The sequence below is a fragment of the Alosa alosa genome, chromosome 1 (assembly GCF_017589495.1).
Source record: "Alosa alosa isolate M-15738 ecotype Scorff River chromosome 1, AALO_Geno_1.1, whole genome shotgun sequence".
NCBI classification, from domain to species: domain Eukaryota; kingdom Metazoa; phylum Chordata; class Actinopteri; order Clupeiformes; family Clupeidae; genus Alosa; species Alosa alosa.
In genome coordinates this window covers 51,418,047-51,435,936 of record NC_063189.1, presented here as the reverse complement: position 1 = coordinate 51,435,936, position 17,890 = coordinate 51,418,047, and the positions used below count along the sequence as shown (strand labels likewise).

The 17,890-nt window shown below is 42.4% G+C and overlaps 1 protein-coding gene across 1 annotated transcript in view; it reads right to left on the bottom strand.

Moving 5' to 3' along the window:
- Positions 1–17,890, bottom strand: part of hfm1 (helicase for meiosis 1) — a 347,154-nt gene that overhangs the window by 116,674 nt on the left and 212,590 nt on the right. The window lies entirely within an intron of this gene.

Genomic DNA, 17,890 nt, shown 5'->3' with positions numbered 1-17,890 from the left:
CAGGGGTGTGTTTTGGGCATACAGTAACATCATTTAAACCAATGAGAATGACATCTCTCATTCCCTTTAACAGCAAGCAGCGCAACTTCAAACAGCGCATCGGTATTTTGTTAGTCAATGGGGCATTTGAAGGAATCTGCTTGCACGCAAGACCGTATGGAACAGGTATTCCATTAAACCATGCTTTACTAAAACCTAGCAGAGTATGGCCTACACACATCTACACACGTCTATTATTTTGGTCGCTTAGCAATGGGGACGCTGGCTGCAAACCGCTCCGTCTGACCAAGATATATCTTCCTCCCAGCTTTCTGAGGTGGTCTCCATATGAAATCTACATCCTGCCACTTAGATGTTTTACCTGCACATCTTTTTAAAGAAGTTTTTACCATCATCTGCCCTCTTGTATTGGCCATAATTACTCACTAACCAATGGAGTGGTCCCCTCAGGTTTTAAACGTGCAATTGTGCAACCTTTACTGAAGAAACCTAGCCTTGAGCCCAGTGACCTGAAGAATTATAGGCCTATTTCTAAATTACCTTTTCGGTCAAAGATACTAGAAAAGGTTGTCCTCTCTCAGGGTTCTTCTTATCTGAGTGAGTTCAATATATGTGATAAATTCCAGTCAGGTTTTAGATCTCTGCACAGCACTGAATCGACCTTGCTTAAAATCCAAAACAACATTCTCTTAGAAGTTGACTCTGGATCTTGCACCCTCTTGGTTCTTCTTGATCTGAGTGCAAGATTTGACACCATCGACCATAACATCCTATTAAAACGCTTGGAGGATGAAGTTGGTCTCCAGGGTTCTGTTTTGCATTGGTTCTCTTCTTATCTTAGTGATAGATAATGTTCAGTTAGTTTAGGCAATTTCTCCTCTTCCTCTGCCCCTATAAAGTGTGGTGTTCCTCAGGGTTCCATTTTGGGCCCTCTTTTATTCTCTCTTTATATACTACCCCTTGGCTCAATTTTTAATAAGTATAACATTCAGTATCACTGCTATGCAGATGACACTCAGTTTTACCTGCCTGTTAACACTGATGGCATTTGTTCATTGGAGAATATTTTTAACTGTCTCAGGGCTGGATGGCAAGAAATTTTCTTCAACTGAACGAAAGTAAAACGTATATAATTATTTTTGGCCCTCCAAGTGATGTTTCTATCTTGAAAATGCACTAGGACCTCTCTCTGCAAACTGCCACAGTGAAGTCAAGAATCTCGGGGTTTTCTTTGACTCCTCTTTAGATTTTAATAAGCACGTAAATAGTGTGGTCAAAGGCAGCTTTTTCCAGTTAAGAACCATTGCAAAACTGAAGCCCTATCTGTCCATCTAGACAAGATTATTGAAATTCATTATATGCAGGCCTGACCCACTCCACTCTCAACAGACTTCAGCTAGTTCAATATGCAGCAGCTAGATTATTAAGTGGCTCTAAGAAATGTGAGCATATAACTCCTGTGTTGGCTAAGCTGCATTGGTTACCTGTGGAGCACAGAGTTTATTTTAAAATTTTACTTTTTTGTCTTCAAAGCCCTCAGTGGTTTGGCACCTAACATACAGCGATGGCCAAAAGTATTGGCACCCATGCTAAAGTTGACTGAAAAGAGGAATATAAAATCATCTTTTGTAAATTGATCTTAATGAAGTGAATGAAGTGCCTTAAGTGAAAAATTAGGAAATATCTAACCTTTAAGGACACCAATTTTCTTAGTGAATGAATAATGTATCATAAATAAATAAATGTTCTTCCTTAAAATACAGGGGTCATAAGTATTCCCACCCCTATGTTAAATTCCCATAGAGACAGGCAGATTTGTATTTTTAAAGGCCAGTTATTTCATGGATCCAGAATACTGTGCATCCTGATAAAGTTACCTTGGCCTTTGGAATTAAAATAGCCCCACATCATCACATACCCTTCACCATACCTAGAGATTGGCATGGTGTTATTTCAGTTAGCCTATTAGCTGGTTTGATTTGCATTGAGCTCAATGAGCATCAAACCAGCTAATAGGCTAACTGAAATAACACGGAAGAGAGTGGGCAGCCCTGGCAAGTGCCACGTTCGAGGGGAAAGTAATCAGAGTAGTCATTATTTGTGCGAACGCGAGCATGGGGGGCTGTATACAGAAGCTTTACCCATGAAATTAATGTATTCCCAAAACCAAAACGCTTCAATAATAGTCCATGGGCCAGAGCAGAAGTTGGTATCACCAATGGTGGCAAAATCTAGCAGTGATTTTCGGAATCCTCTATGTCTGAGAGATATGTTTTGGTATGATAACCTTTTCTAAGTGGTAGCTTAGTTGTATTTTTACTGGCTTTTATACCCATACCCAGTACAATTCACAATACATGCCTATGTATAGGTATAGGTGTATGCAAGTGTGTGGGATGATGCAATATGTCTTAATCTATGTTATATCATATGTAGATGGCATAGGCTTTTAGAAAATATACAGTTTAGATGGATAATTTAGCTTTCCATGAATTACATAGGCTTATATGCATCAGTCATACACTTTTTCACCTATATAATATAGGAGTAGATAGAGGCAAAAGACTAAAAGTGGGTGGGTCAAATCCAAACTCTTGCTATATCACATCTAGAGAGTATGGGCTTTTAGAAAATATATGGGTTAGATAGCTGAATACACTTTACACAGCTATTTTAGACCCATAACTAATAGCTTTCCATTGAAAATCAATGCATTTTAATGTAATGCAAAATACATTACAGAACTAAGGTACTGTATAGTGGTATGGAGGAAGTTGGGAGATGTTTCAATGCACATTATATCACTTCTAGAATATATAGACTTCTCAGAAAAATATATTTTAGGGTAATTAATCTGTTTTCCTTAATGATACCAGAACTATGATCGGACATGCCATGATATTTCAATTCTAAAGAGAATGCATGTAGATCCTGGATAACTATTAGGCCTAAATTCAGTTTTTTCAATTTGTCTGGAACTAGATTTGTTTTCTGAACATTCTACAGTACAAATATAAACTGCCAACTTTGTGTGTGTTGGTCAGTGTTGCCAGATTGGGCGGGTGCCCGCCCAATTGGGCTTCTTTTGATTTCGTCGGGTGGGGGAAAATCAGCTTTAGGCGAGCAAATACAATTTTGAGTTGAATGGTTCTTTATAATCGTTGTTGGGGCGGTTTTTTGCTGAAGAGGGCGGGTTTTTGAGCGTGATTGGTTTGAGTGATTTCCGCCCAATCTTGCAACACTGGTGTTGGTGTTTGCTGGGCCACAGGGCCAGTACGTGGATGGAAGCTGTTTAGTTAGGCTACAGAACAGTAGTGTCAAAAACAAATTACAAGATGAGTCCTGTTTATTTTTATTTGTGTTTTCACAAATAAAGATTCAGATGTGTGAGAATGAGTAAGGATATGACCAATGACTAGGCTACTTGTGAAAGACTAGATATAATAACCCAACCGGCCCAAGTAAGGTACTAACATCATTATCAAGCAATGATGTCTGCTGTAACCTGTAGACTTCCCCAATTTGTGTGTGAACAAAAGAAAGGACAAAAATAATATACAGAGATGTAGCCTACAGTGACCCTCGGGGACGCTGGCGAGACGCCGCTCCGTCTGGCATCATGTTTTTGTTTGTTTTTATGTAATCTGCCGTGGCCGCCGAGCTGTTGCTGGCCTGCGAGATGCCATGCCAACTGCAGACTAACGTTAGCCTAGCGGTGAGGAGCTGTAGTCTCACGGAGTAACAGACGGTCGCTGTTAGAAGTCCACCGAGTTGCGGATCTACACGATCACCCACTACTTCAGACTGTGCTTCCAGTGATCTCCAGACTGCAGTCTACAAGGCCTAACGTAAACGTGATCTCCAAACTGCCAGTGAATTCACTGGGTTGATCATTAAAGAACGTTAAAGAACTTTGTTGGCATATCGGTTGTGAAGACACTCTGTGCAGTTTTCACGGATCATCATTGCCCTTGGACATTTTCAGCTGGTTTGGAAATTGGACTAATTTTAACATCACCTTTCCCCTTTTTAAATATATTTTCTTTTTTTTTTTCTCCACTTTTTATTTGTTTATTTGTTTTGTTGTCTGTCTTATATGTCTTGGTGTCACGGGTATGCTGGCGACTACGCCGCTCTGTCCAGCATTTTTTGTATTTGTTATTTTTTAAATGTATTTGTCATGTCTTGATGTCATGGGTACGCTGGCGACTACACCGCTCCATCCTTCATCGTTTGTCTGGTTATGTGTCTTGTTTGTTGGAGCGCTTTGGGTTGCACTATGTGCATGTTAAATGCGCTTTAAAAATAAAACTGACTTGACTTGACAGTATGTGTGAGAGAGCAGTTTCAGTTGGTAGGCTAACTGAATTTACTGTATTTGAATTTGGAATTTTGAGAGACAGAATACTGATGATGCAGTCAAGCCACAGCTCAAGCCACTGCACTCTCACTCTCTTCCTAACATACACACACACATACTTCACATACACAAACATGTTCTCTCCCTCACATACAGTACACACACACTCTCTCTCTCTCTCTCACTCACACACACACACGCTTCATATTCCCTCTGCCATATATTATATATTCCCTCTGTCTCTCTCTCACACACACACAGTCACATACACTGTTGCTGAGTAGGAAAAGGCCTCATTTTAGCACATCATTCATGATATATCTCTGTTGCTTTCAAATTGTTGTACATCCCAGAGAAGAGAAGCATGGCAGAAGGAAGTAGTGGTATTCAGGGGGAGTGTTTAATACATTGTTCAGACGATAAACCTTGTGGCACCTACTGTATGAACAAAGTCATGGAACACACTACTGAGAGCAGCTGAAATAAGAGCCTATCGCCCCATCCTTGATCTTGCTAAAGGTCTCCCTGAGGGTAGAATACCATCCATATTGTATCACAGAAAATGCCGTAGCATCTTTACTATGAAGAGACTGCTTGACAAGATCCTTGCAAAAGACATATCTGCAGAACCGTCTGTCACAGAGGACCTAATAAAATCTGCAAGGGAAGGTCCAACGACTTTAAGAGTTTATGAGGCCAAATGTATACAGGTGCTGGTCATATAATTAGAATATCATCAAAAAGTTCAATCATGTCAGTAATTCCATTCAAAAAGTGAAACTTGTATGTTATACTCATTCATTACTAGGGCTTTGACTTTTGCCCAAAAATCATATTCGAAGTTCGTTTGTTTATTAATATTAAAATTCGAATATATTCAAATATGTATTAATAATATTTTAACCATTAAATGTCTTCAGTAAGGTCGATATTGGTATCAAACTTAAGTTCTATATGTTCTGTCCACCAGAGGGCAGTGTATCAGTCAATGTCAATAGACTACGTGCATGAAAGGCTGAGTATTTATGCGTGTGTTAAAATTGTTATTATTGAGCAAGGGCTGGGCGATAAAACTATTAACGTTTTTCATGTGACGTATTCTAGGTTCTATAGCTTTGTTTACATCCAGCTGGTAGGCAAGGGACAAGTTGAACCCATTGAACATCGTTGTCTGCAGCTGCCTCTCAGTAGGCTACATCTCTGTATTTCAGCAATGTCAACATTTCAGGCATCAATAAAGGTGATGATGAAACGTTATCCCATTGTTCAATATTTGATAGCCTGTCACAGGAACGTTGTTTCGCTAAAATCGCCCTGATTTGGTGCATTGATCTGTATCGGAGAACCTGCATGTAGCCTAATGGTAGCCTAACTTTTTTTCTCTGTTCAAAACTCGGTTTACACGAAGACGATAGCCTTTCTTAGAAGCTGTGAAATTTGACCAGAAAGGAACATGTCTTCCTTCTGAAAGCTGACACAAAAATCAAACAATATTTGATCATTTAACTTCAACTGAACAGCGACAGGTTTTGATAGGCAGTAGACTCAGCAGACTTTAAAACGGTAGCCTAGAAGCTACTGTTATAGCCAGCGTCAGTCAGCATCATAACATTAATGGCGTTAGTCATGAATCCTGTAACATATTATATCATATAACAGCGATGGTTTATTCCAAGACGATCTGCATGGATATATAACCACCCAGAAAAACTCAGAATGTGAGTGATAAAGTTCATTAATTGTGTGAAACTTTTATTAGTTATCCATTGCAGCATCGCCTATATTAGGCTGTTATGCTAGCTCAGCCTTTAAATATGTTGTTATTTTGGTCATGTGGACTTGATTAAACGGGTAAAGATAATTCATAAACTGCTTATTTCTTACATGACTGAAGCAGTAGCTTAGGTTCAACAGTGGTGTTTGAGGTTGCTGTGTTAAGTTGTTGTGTGTGATCGCTAAACTATTAGGATCAAATCAGTTTATTTTGACATACGGGAGTTAGCCTAAGTGACCTGTAACGTTAGCCTATAGCATAAAAGCCTATTCTGTTTTCATTTATTAGCATTTGTTGTGATTATATAATCAAATGACACACATGATAACTTGAAATAGAAGGACAGAAGATAGGTGATTGATGTCCACAAGCACGAATTTCACGAGACAAATTAGAACAAACTGTTCCGGTAAAAATAATCTTGCCATGTTTAAAATGCTGCACTTTTTCCCTTCATAGCCTGTCTCTGGCAATTCATTTTGGATGACTGTAGATAGTTGTATTTTAGCCCACGTCTTCTCAGAGACAGTAGGCTACACCATTAGGCTATCTTGAGAATAAAAGACTTCACAGCTGCTAACGATCATCCTCCACAACCACGAGGATAGGTAGGCTAAATGGTGGTTAAATTAAGCCTTTTTGCTTCTTATTGTAAAACCAACTGTTAGGGCCTACACAAGTGGTCGGGCATCCCCGGTCAATATTTGATATTAAAATTTCAATTTTGAAGCTATTTGTAACTATGTGTAGCCTATGCAACCCGACTGTTGTAGGCTTGCCTACCACTCTCTGCAGTGCCTTGCCTACCATTCTTGCCTACCACTCTAGTTGTAAACAAACGGTCACATGACATTATGACGTAGGTGCAAAACCTTATTAGCAATATGTATCGCAATAGACATGTAATCGATATCAATAAAAAATACGTTCGATAGAACATTCATAATTAAAAGCAACACACACCTCCTGCCTTACGTTGTCCATAAATAAATAGGCTAAATCTATCTTGCATTGTAGTATGTCAAACTCTACCAGAGTAGGCGATAGAAGTAGGCCTACCTCAACACAGACTCTCCTTGCCCTGTGCACTCTCTCTCTGTCCCTCTCAACAGGCGCATCCCTCCTCAGCATGCACATGTAATCCAAACATTAATCATGCAAGACGACTGGCTAAATTGCTATTAAACCGGTTAGCATCATTAGAACGCTGCTGCTAATTTGTTCAAAACTGTTGCATTCAAATTGACTGCTAAGTTCTAATCATCTCAATCCCGATGCAAATGGAAAAGTATTTTCCAAGACTCAAACGGGCCTGTCCCAAGGAGAAAAAGGATTCATTTGAAACACGTAAGGAAACTGAACAGTCTAACCAGACTATGATAAACTAGCAAATTAAGCTAACGTTACTTTGTTTACAAGGCTTCAACCAGTGCTGCTTTTCATTCGGATTTATCTGCACTGAAATCTGAAATTATCTCCATAGGCTACAGGTTCGAATATTAGAAGATCCCTAAAATTCGTTCGAATATCTTTAATTTTTAAAATAATCGAATTATGTTTGAATAACGAAGTTCGGAGTCAAAGCCCTATTCATTACACACAGACTGATATTTCAAATGTTTAATTCTTTTCATTTTGATGATTATAACTGACAACTAATGAAAATCCCAAATTCAGTATCTCAGAAAATTAGAATATTACTTCCAACACAAAAAGACCAACACAAAAAAAGTTTTTTTTTAGAAATGTTGGCCAACTGAAAAATATGAACATGAAAAGTATGAGCATACAGCACTCAATTCTTAGTTGGGGCTCATTTTGCCTGAATTACAATGCGGCGTGGCATGGAGTCAATCAGTCTGTGGCACTGCTCAGGTGTTATGAGAGCCAGGCCCGGGGTGGGTAATCGGGAGAATCGGGAGAATTCCCGGTGGGCCACTTCACTTTTGGGCCGGTCGAGGAAAAAAATATTGACATTTGTCACGTTAGTCTAACTTCTCTTAAAGTAGGCTACACGTTCCGCATTCTATGCATGGCACCGTTGCCACTGCATGGGTTGAAGCCTACCATGTGAGGCAGTTCTCCCCTCCCAAAAAGAGTTGGTTGGGTCCATATAGCCCGTCTTTTCCAAAAAGTTTTCTCAGATACGGATAGCCGGGCCGGCCCTACAGCGTCAGGAAGGATGGATGGTAGAAAGAGGCCAGGACGGACTGAAACGGCCAGGTAGATGTTGCTAAATGGGCAAGGCTTCTAGATTAGGCCTACAGACAAAAGTACAAGTACATATACTCTTTTGATCCCGTGAGGCAACTGGTAAAGAGAGATAGCCTATAGGCAATGATTATTAGCAGTTATTGGGCTAATATTGGACGTTTGTAGCGTTGTCAAGCTATTTGCAAGCAACATATTAAATTACTTAAAATATTAGCCTTTTGTATCCGATTTATAGACTTTGCGGTATGCAAATATAACAAAACTGAAGTTTGATCTGTGTAGGCCTATGCGGTAAAAATTGTATCCTCTGAGCAGCATATCAACCAGTCGACCACTGAAAATGATGAGCCCGAAATTAGTGATGAGGAGGCCATGAATACAGGGACAAGTAGAGAGGATAAATTAAAGTTATTTAATGTAAGAAAGAGCAATTATGCTACATGATGAACCTATGCCTTGTTGCTTAGAAGAGGGTATAGTAAAGCACAACAATATAGCCTACCCATGCAAAAAACATGTAGCCTAAACATTAGTTTAATATGCCTCTGTGGAAGCGTGGGATAGGCTACATTTAAAAGGCTTTCTTTCTTTCTGTCTTTCTTTCTTTCTGTTTTTGTTAACTTGTGGAATAGTGGAATATTTTTTGTTAACTTCTCAGTTGAAGTGAATTATTATATAACCTTTACACATTTGTTGAACCATGGTACTAATAAAAACTACAGGATAGCAAGAGCTGAAATGTTGTTTCATTTATCCAGTTTCCACCACTATGGAAAACGTGGGCCGGTCTTGGGCCTGAAACTCCCGGGCTAAAAAGTGGCCCCACTCCGGCCCTGATGAGAGCCCAGGTTGCTCTGATAGTTTGCTTCAGCTCTTCTGCATTGTTGGGTATGGCGTATAACATCTTCCTCTTCCACAATACCAATAGGTCAGACGAGTTTGCTGGCCAATTAAGAACAGGGATACCATGGTCCTTAAACCAGGTACTGGTAGCTTTGGCACTGTGTGCAGGTGCCAAGTCCTGTTGGAAAATGAAACCTGCATCTCCATAAAGCTGGTCAGCATGAAGCAAGCATGAAGTGCTCTAAAACTTCCTGGTAGACGGCTGCGTTGACCTTGGACCTCAGAAAACACAATGGACCAACACCAGCAGATGACATGGCACCCCAAACCATCACTGACTGTGGAAACTTTACATTTGACTTCAAGCAACGTGGATTCTGTGCCTCTCCTCTCTTCCTCCAGACTCTGGGACCTTGATTTCCAAAGGAAATGCAAAATTTACTTTCATCAGAGAACATAACTTTGGACCAATCAGCAGCAGTCCAGTCCTTTTTGTCTTTGCCCAGGCAAGACACTTCTGATGCTGTCTCTTGTTTAAGAGTGGCTTGACACAAGTAATGCGACAGCTGAACCCCATGTCTTGCATACGTCTGTACGTGGTGGTTCTTGAAGCACTGACTCCAGCTGCAGTCCACTCTTTGTGAATCTCCCCCACATTTTTGAATGGGTCTCTATTAATGTGCTTGGACACAGAGCTCTGTGAACAGCCAGCCTCTTTAGCAATGACCTTTTGTGTCTTGCCCTCCTTGTGCAAGGTGTCAATGGTCGTCTTTTGGACAACATGTCAAGTCAGCCCCATGATTGTGTAGCCTACAGAACTAGACTGAGGCCTAGTCCACACGTACCAAACCGATCTTTTTTACCTCCGTCTTCCCTGGAACCGTATCAAGAATATTTGCGTCCAAACGGATCCATCTCAACACGACTCAACACGTTACTTCATACCCCAGGCCTATAGGTGGCACTGTTTCTTTACAGAAATTGACCAAAACTTACGCTTTACAAACAGACAGAATAGGCTACGACGAAATGGCTAGTGCAAGGAAACCAGATTTGTTTGTGTGGACTGATGGTGAACTGTCAACTGTAAAACTAATAAACTTTATTTTACTGTTTGTGAAGGGTGCAGTCCCGTCCTTTATTTGGCTAAAGCAGGTAAGCCTTGGTTGTAGGATAGTCCGTGATTCACATTAGTTTTGGCTATCACCGCAATTAGGCTACTAAACGCAAGGCTTACCCAAGTTCTAGGCTATTCTGTCGCCACATTTATAATATTGCTATAAAACCTTCGTTAGTAACAGTCAATACTTTTGCCTGCATCAAATCGCGTATTTGCATTTAGTGTGCTACCATCGGCTTAACGTGAGTTCTAAGCGTCTTTGTATGCTTATATCTGATTTAACTCGACTGTGAATGCATGTATATATGTTGTAAGACATGTAAAATAAATGAATGACACTGGCACTACACACAAATTAATGTAGCCTACACTTACACCGCACTTTCCTAATAACTTAAGTTCTCTCGCGTCACTGACCGTAGCTAGAATGCATAAAAAAACACCGGGAAAAACAGTGTTCAGTCCACCAAGTCATAAGCTATCGGCGCAAAGAAAGCACCAGTTATGATATTTATCTTCACGGAGTGTAATCGTAGGTAATGTCATGTATGAAAACTAGTATTGTTAGGCAATACTATAAGTGCAAGTCCAGGGCAGCTGAGGTGTGGCGATGACATCATCGACACGCAAGCAGGATGCGGTTTAAGCTGTCAAAAGCAATTCAAGCGGACTACGGTTTCAGATTTTTCCACTCTGGGACCAGGTTTCAAAAAAGTGCGGTTTCGGGCAGTGCGTTTACAGGATTCGTTTGGACGCTCGGCGAAGACGAAGCAAAACCTCTGCGTTTAACCTAAAAAGCGTCTCCGTGTGGACAGGCCCTGAGAGACCATTTGAATGTCTTTGCAGGTGTTTTAAGTTAATTAGCTGATTAGAGTGTGGCACCAGGTGTCTTATATTGTCAATATTGAACCTTTTCACAATATTCTAATTTTCTGAGATACCACTTAGAGAGGGTTATCATACCAAATAATGTCCCTCAGGCATGGAGGATTACAAAAATCATTGGTAGATTTTGCCACCTCAGGTGATACCGATATGTGATTTTTTAGGTCCTGGCCTATGGACTATAACAGGTAAGACCACTCTACACGGTCAAATTCCTTCTCAGCATCCAATGAAATAAGCAGCTCAGGGGTGTCAGAGTGTGTAGGTGTGTATAAAATATCAAATAAGCGCCTGACGTTGTGAAAAGAATGTCTGTCTTTAACAAATTCTGTTTGGTCTGGGGAAATAATAGTTGGTAGGACAGATTCCAGACGTTTAAGCCAGCCTTTTGGCCAACAGCTTGACATCTGCACATAGCAAAGAGATAGAGCGATAATTACTGCAACTAAGGGGGTCTTTGTCCTTTTTTAATATTAGAGAGATAGTGGCCTGTTGTAATGTAGAGGGGAGTATGCCATCTCGCAAAGATTCATAAAACATGTTTAGTAAAAGTGGGGATAATTTGTCTGCAAAGGCTTTTAAAAATTCGGCAGGAAAGTCATCAGGGCCAGGGCATTTCCCATTCTGCATCAGCATTAGAGAATTTCTAAGGTCAGCAATAGTGAAGGGTCCATCCAGCCTAGATGATGCTTCAGGGTCAATGGAGGGAAGATCTAAAGAATTAAAAAAGTGTTCGTACTGCGTCTCATCATTTAAACTTGCCGAAGATTATAATGTGGCATAAAAGTCCCTGAACTGATTGTTGATTATCTGCGGGTTGATAGTTGTTCCATCAGTAGTATTAATCTGGGTAATATTCTGTGACAAAGACGATTGTCGGATTTGGTGAGCAAGCAGTTTACTAGGTTTATCTCCAAACTCAAAATATTTATGACGTGTTTTTAACAGTGATTCTGCTGCCTCATTGGAAGCCAGGACATCGAATTCAGCCTTTTTTTTGAAGATCTGCGTCAGGTGAATTTACGCACTTTGACTGCAGTTCTGATATTTCATTGGAGAGGCTGATACTCTGGGCAGTGGTAACCTTTTTCTGGTAGGCGGAATAGGATATTGCTTCCCCTCGCAAGTAGGCTTTGCATGTCTCCCAGATTGTTGCTGCAGAAACATCTGGGTTAACATTGGTGGAAATAAAAAGATCAATGCGGCTCCTAATTGTTGTGATAAAGTTAGGGTCAGAAAGTAGTAAGGAATTAAAGCGCCAGGGGGAATGAGATACAGATCTGCCAGGAAGAGAGATGTCAAGAACGACTGTTGCATGGTCTGATATCACAATGGGGCTGTATGAGCATGATCTGACTGATGAGAGGAGCTTATTATCAAGGAGAAAGTAATCAATACGGGAGAAAGTGCCATGGACCGGAGAGAAAAAAGAGAACTGTTTCACACTGTTATTGAAAAAGCGCCAGGCGTCAGCGACTGCATATTGCTCCATAAACGTCTGTATGACTTTAGATGATTTGGAGACAGCAGAGGGCTTGCTGGATGAACGATCAAGCGAAGTGTCAAGACAGCAGTTAACCCCTCCCCCCCCCGCCCAAGGATGAGCTGGTGAGAATTTAAGTCAGGAAGAGAGAAAAAAAAGTTTTTAAAAAAGTTACCATTGACCTGTGATAACAACAAACCGCCCATTTGTATATGATATAATGTTGGTCACGGAGAATGGTACTGATTTATGAATAAGAATAGCAACCTGCAGGGGGGCGCTGTGGCACAACAGGCTACAGCGCTCATACCATATACGGGTCTAAGTGCCCACAGGGACCCAGGTTCGAATCCGACCTGCGGTCATATCCCGGTCTCACCCCATCTCTCTCTCCCACTTACTTCCTGTCTCACTCTTCACTGTCCTATACGAATAAAGGCAAAAAGGCCAAAAAATATCCTAAGAATAGCAACCCCTAGAGCCTTACTTGAGAATGAGGAGTGGTAGAGTTGACCAACCCACCCCCTACACAGCTTAAGGTGATCAGATGGCTTAAGATGGGTTTCTTGTAGAAATGCTATTTTAGTATTTAAACATTTTAGATGATGTAATACTTTGTTACGTTTGACAGGAGAATTCATCCCTCTAACATTCCAACTAGTAATTCTTAAGGCACCAACACGATGTAGGCAAGAAGCTTAAGTTTGATGCCATATGATAGGCTTATTTTGAGGGTGTGTGCAAGGAACAGATTTGTTTACGTCGATCGCCACCAACGCCCCCCACCTGCAGCCCAGCACCAACAAAAGGGAGGAATGATCCTCTCGATGATAGACATATTGGGTAAACGAAGCAGCACGCCAACAAAAGCGAAGAAAAGTGAAAAAATACACACAATGAAACCTAATTAAAAATACATTAAACAAATACCCCTCCCCCACCCAACCCATTCCCCCACCCCAAATCCAAATCCAATTGCTGCCAGAGTCAGCAACATGGAACGCTCTGATACACTGATCAGCATAGTGAATCTACCTAACACAAACTGCGCAGTTCCGACAACACAATAAAAAAACATTAAAATGTTTTTAACCATTTTTACTTCAAGTGTAATATGGTAACAGTTGCATACAGGCGTAGGCAGGGGCAATGCTAGCCTAACATTAAACAATTGACCTGCTTTGGCTAATACACCTGTTTACCATAATGTAACAGTAAATCTGCATAGCCAACAGATTGTGAAATGAAAGGGGGAAAACGGACATAGCGAGAGCAATGTTGAAAACAATGTTGAGGGCATACGTTTTGAAAGAGAAAAAAAAACAGGCATCTTAGGCCTGTTAGACGGCATGTAGTCTACCTCATTGTCGCCTGTAGCCTACCTCATTTGGCATAAGAAGCAAAACTAGCTCAGACTTAGCCTACTCAGAGAGCGAGCGAGACAAACAAGCAAGTAAAAAAAAAATAGCGTGTCACAGGCATTATTATTAGTAGACTAGAGAGGCAATGACATTGTTTAAACATTAACAGTGAAGCTTATCAGCTCATTCGCTTACATACCTTACAAGTCACACAAGTCTTACATTATCTTAGCCTACAAGTCCTGGACAAACTTGGCTGCATCCGATGCAGACAGGAGCCATGCCTTATCGCCGCTGGGCAATATGATACGGAGCCTGGCTGGATAGGAGAGCCGGCTTGTGTCCATGCCGGTAGAGCTTCTTGAACTCAGCACGCTGCTTTAACAAATCGGGTCTGTAATCATCGTAGGAGCGGATCTTATGGCCCTGGTAGAACAGGTCGCCTCTTTTACGCGCCTCGCGTATGACCAGGTCCTTCGTTTGGAAGCGGTGGAACCATATCATTACAGGACGTGGCCTTACTCCTGGAGCAGGCTTAGCTGCAAGGCTTCTATGGGCACGGTCAAGTTCAGGGGAAGAAGAGAGGATCTGTGAGCCAGAACCCTCAGTGTCCTCAGGTAGGCCAATGATTCGGATGTTTTGGCAGCTGTCTGACTGCTCAGCTAGTGGCTGCCTGTGGGGGGGAGCCCTCACTCCCTCCCAGGTCACTGCTGTGGCCCAGCTGAGTGCAGACAAAATGGTGGGACAGTGGGACGTGTCCGCTGCGCGTGTTTGGTCTGGGGCAACCAACATCACCCACTTCACCAACTGCAACCCCTGGTCCACGGCAGCCTCAGCAAAACTCACTGTCTGCCAGCTAGTGGCTAACCAGCTACTTGCCACCATCAATATCCTATCTGGTCTTCTCGTCTACCATAACTCAGCTCCACCTTGGATTATCAGTTCTGCTACTCCAGTCTCTTTCAACCCTTCCCCCTACTCCATCAACTCCTTACCCTCTCTACTCTGCCGCTGACCTCCACCGGCCTGAATAACAAAAGTCACTGTCTCCACGCTGCTGCTGCCACTGCTGCAAGCCAAGCCAGGATCCTTCATCATTCACGTTACATCCACCGAGGTCCTGGCCTCACTCACAATCAACACCTCCCCCACGGCTTAGCTATCCCCTCGATCTGGACTACTTCTCGACCCCTTGTCATCCCCTCCTGCCGTACTGCCAACCTCAACAACCTCCGTTCCCCCTCCCCTGCCCCTCATCCATCTCCTTTGCACTACTGAACTGTCGCTCCCTCCAATAAATCACCTGTTATTTCTGAACTGCTACTGGACAATAACATTGATCTGCTTCTCCTCTGTGAAACATGGCAACAGCCCCTGGACTACTATGCCCTCAATCAAGCCACTCCCTCCAACTACAGTTACATCGCCAAACCTCGCCTCTCTGGTCGCGGGAGAGGCATTGCCACCCTCCATAGAAAATCCCTGTCCGTCACTCAATCTCAACCTCCCATCTATCTCATCCTTCGAATACCTTGCCTTCTCCCTCCCCAACTCTATCACATCTGTTCTAATTTATCGTCCCCCGAAGCCACATTCTTCTTTTCTCTCTGATCTTGCTTAACTCTTCACTGTTGCATCCTCTTTTTCTTCCCGCCTACTACTCACTGGTGACTTTAACATCCATTTTGACCAGCCCAACGCCCCACTGACATCTGACTTCCTCTCCCTTCTTGACTGCTTCCATCTGACACAACACATTGACTTCCCCACCCATACCCTTCATCATATCCTTGACATATCCAAGGTCATATCCTTGACAGTCTGCTCCTTCTCCCTACCCATATCCAACCCCCATCCTCTCCCCTTCCCACTCTCTGACCATCTCTGCATCACCTTCTCTGCCCCGCTTCCCTCACCCCATAATTCTAACAAACGTACCATCACCTACCGCAATATCAAATCAGTGGACCCACTCTCATTCTCCCAGCTCATATCCTATGCCCTCCCCTCGGAACCCTCGAACCCTGTTCTCCACCATCAACAAACTACTCCAGCCAGCCGGACATCAACCCACCCTCCTCCCCGGATCTCTAACTCTTTTCTTCGTGCCTTTAACAATAAAATCACCCAAATCAACTGCTCCCTGACTGCCCCTATCGGTACTGCATCCTCCAACCCCCCCTAATCTCCCTCACCCTCCCTATCCACCCGCCCCCTCCTTCTCTCACTGCCTTCTCCCCTGTTGACTCCTCACACATTTTGGATATCATCATGGCATCCAAGTCAACCACTTGCTCTCTCGACCCCCTCCCAACTACTCTAACCAAAGCCTGCCTCCCTGTCCTCATCCCCCACCTCACCACCCTCTTCAATCAGTCTCTATCCCTTGGTCATGTTCCCGCTGTCTTCAAACGTGCCTCAATCACCCCCATCCTTAAAAAGCCCACCCTGGATCCAGCCAACCTCTCCAACTACTTCCCCATTTCTAATCTGCCATTTTTCTCCAAAACACTTCAAAGTCATCAACAACCTCATCTCTGCAGACTCCGGTGCCCTCAACATCCTGCTACTACTCGACCTCAGCGCAGCCTTCGACATGGTCAACCACACCATCCTCCTGGCAAGGCTGCGCCAGCTGGGTGTTGAGGGCACTGCACTCGGATTGGCTCACTTCCTATCTCACAAACAGGCAACAGTTTGTCTCCCTCTCTGGCCACTCTTCCACCCTCTCTCCTGTTACGCAGGGGGTCCCCCAGGGTTCAGTCCTTGGTCCCCTGCTCTTCATCTGCTACCTTTTCCCCCTTGGTCACGTCATCCGCAAACTCAACCTTGACTTGTTATGCAGACGACACCCAGATTTACATCAGCACCAAATCCACCCAAAACCCTCCCCTAAGCCACATTGAAACCTTTATCTCCACAATAATAATCATGGCTGACCCACAACTTCCTCCAACTCAACAGTGACAAAACAGAACTCCTCCTCTTAGGCACCAAATCCACCCTCAATAAAACTGGTCCCATCTCACTCACCATCGGCACGCAATCTTGGTGTCACCCTGGACCCCACCCTGTGTGTGAGTGTCTGTGTGTGTGTCTCTTTCTCACTCTCTCTCTCTCTCTGTGTGTGTCTCTCTCTCTTTCTCTGTTTGAGTCTGTGTGTGTCTTTGTGTTTGTGTGTGTGTGTGTATACATATCAGTGTGTGTGTGTGTACGTGTGTGTGCATGCGTGAGGTGCATGTGCATTCATGTATGTGTGCAGATTTTTCCTATGTTTGCAATGTACAGGCAGGTCAGTGTTATTGTGTGTGTGTGTTTGTTTGTGATACATGTGAATATCATCACAATAATGATATCTTACATTTTGTAAAGTTTCAGATTAATCAGTTGAAGCATTACCAATTTCTGGCACATTTCCTGCTTGGCCAGGTGGTGGCACTATGCCAGGCAGGCCCATTGAGTGTCTAGATATCATCATAATCATAATATCTATTAACCTGTTAAGTTTCAGACCATTTATTCAAAGCATAGAACATTTCTGGCACATTTCATGCTTAGCCAGATGGTGGCGCTATGCTAGGTATCTGAATTACACATGTGAATATTATCACAATAATGATTTCCAATATTTTATACCTACCAAGATTCAAATATGTCAATATTTCTGACACATTTCCTGTTTGGCCAGGTGGTGGCGCTATGCCAGGCAGGCCAATAGGGTTTCTGGATATTCTCTTAATCATAATATCTATTAACCTGAGAAGTTTCAGACTGTTCATTCAATGCACTTTGACTTTATTGCACATTTCCTGTTTGTGTGTAAGATATTAAAATCATAACACATTACAAC